The following is a 2376-nucleotide window of genomic DNA, read 5'->3' on the forward strand; positions in this document are numbered from 1 at the left end:
ACAATATGTTATTTGTAACAAGTAATTTTGTTGGTTGGTTAATTGGTCATATTTTATTGATGAAATGAGTTGGGTTGGTATTAGTCTGGATACAACAAAATAATTTAATTAGGTCTAATGTACTCGTTCGATCTAATAAGCATCTTGTATTAGAATTTCAAAATTCTATGGCTCGAATCTTTAGTATTCTGTTATTTATTACCTGTGTTTACTATTTAGGCAGAATATCGTCACCCATTCTAACTAAGAAACTGAAAGGAATTTCTGAAATGGAAGAAGTGGGGGAAAGTGAGAAAGAAAGAAACATAGAAATAGAAACTATTTCCGAATGGGGAGGGGCTAACCAGAAACAGGGGACCGAAGAAAATACTTCTTCTTCCCTTTTTTCGGAGGAAGAGGTGGATCCGAGCAAAATGGACGAAACAGAAAAGCTACAAATGACTGGAAAGAAAAAAAGAAAGGGCGAACTCCACTTTCGTTTTAAAGAGACATACTCTAAAAATAGACCGGTTTATGAAACTTCTTATCTGGATGGGAATCAAGAAAGTTCGAAGTTAGAAATATTAAAAATAAAGAAGATAAATATTTATTATGGATTGAAAAACCTCTTGTGACACTTCTTTTTGATTCTAAACGATGGAATCGACCTTTGTGATATATAAAGAAAAATTTATACAAAGCTAGATATGAATCATCCACACCCTCTTTTTTGGATTTCATTAATTGAATTTTGTTTGATTAAGACTAAGTTCTGTAAAAACACCTGCCTTCTTTAAAATATCATGAACAGTTGCTGTGGGTTGAGCTCCTTTTTCAAGGAAATAGAGAATGGCGGGAACGTTTAAATAGGTTTGATTATTTATCGGATCATAAAAACCCACTTTTCGAAGATCTCTTTCCTATCTTCGGGGTCGAACATCAATTGCAACGATTCGATAAACGAATCATTGGGATAGATGTAGTTAAATAATACCCCCTAGAAACGTATAAGAATTTTTCTTCTCGTACGGCTCGAGAAAAAAATGATTAATTAAAAGTTATGTCTATGTATGGAATTAGAATGTATGGAATTAGAATGTCAAAAAGATCCATAAACCAGCAAATCAATTAGACATTTAACCCCGTCTTTTTTTTCAAAAAAAAAGAAGAAAAAAGCATTCGTACTCTCATAACTCAACTCAAATAACTCGTAAAATGCTCAAAAAATAATCCTTAGGCATTCCTTTATTGAGTGGTCTCTAACCCCTTTTTTGTTTGTCACGCTTAGAATCTATTTCGATTCTTCATTTTAATCTAGTTGTTGAGAAAATGGAAAAGGGTATTTCCTTGTTCTAGGATCTTTTATCTTTGCCTTGAATCATTGGGTTTAGACATTCCTTCGGCGATATTTAATCATTTCCAAAATGGCAGCAACATGCCCTTTTTTTTCTCCTTTTTTTTTCTATCAAAGAATCATATGAACGATTAATTCCCGCATGATACACTTTTGATCGAAAGAGTTTTACCAATTCCAACAACTTTTCTTTTTGATTTGAAAATAGTTGGAATTGGATCCTTTCGATTTCTATATCACAAATAGACTTACGAAGTTGTTCCAACTTATTGATTTCCATTAACTAACCCTAGATCCTTGCCCCTGAAAGATGGATGCTTCTCTTCGAGCTCCATCCTGTACTATTTACATTACAACCCAACAAAAAGACGGATTATAATAGAACAAAGGATGTCGAGCAAAAAGCACCTTCATTTTACATAACAGAAAGTGGTGGGTTTTGACATCCATAGCTGATCATGTCCTTCAAGTCGCACGTTGCTTTCTACCACATCGTTTCAAACGAAGTTTTACCATAACATTCCTCTAGTTTGGAGCATTGATTCAATTATGGAATCATGAATAGTCATTGGTTCAGTTGATACATAGTAATCTATCTATACTTTCTATATGAAATCAATTTCCTTCTATATGCTATATGAAATAAATGAATAATTTAGGAAGAAAAAGCCTCAATAAGAATTCAAACTACCCCATATTGTATGATTTTCTGAATGCAATATTTTTTTATTTTTTTAAACTTTTATTATACTTTTCTATTCTAATTAAATTTTCGATTCTAATTAAAAAATAAATAAAGAATATCATTAATAATAATATTACGAAAATACTAATAATATCACGAATATTATAAATAACACAAATAAACTAATCTTTTTGAATCTACCGTGCATCTTCAAATAACCCGATAGATCAAATAACTCGGTAGAATAGATCCAACAATGTCACAGTTGTTCGAGTGCCAATCTTAAGAAATCATTAAAAATCAAAAGCAAGAATCCTATTTTCTCCAATACTTGACTGTTAGAAATAAGGTTATTAAA

General features: G+C 31.5%; 1 pseudogene; it reads left to right on the top strand.

The window, feature by feature from the left end:
- LOC121216187 (protein TIC 214-like) overlaps positions 1 to 663 on the top strand; it is a 1111-nt pseudogene extending 448 nt beyond the window's left edge.
- The last annotated feature ends 1713 nt before the right edge of the window (positions 664 to 2376 follow it).

The sequence above is a fragment of the Gossypium hirsutum genome, chromosome D04 (genome assembly GCF_007990345.1).
Source record: "Gossypium hirsutum isolate 1008001.06 chromosome D04, Gossypium_hirsutum_v2.1, whole genome shotgun sequence".
Lineage (NCBI taxonomy): Eukaryota > Viridiplantae > Streptophyta > Magnoliopsida > Malvales > Malvaceae > Gossypium > Gossypium hirsutum.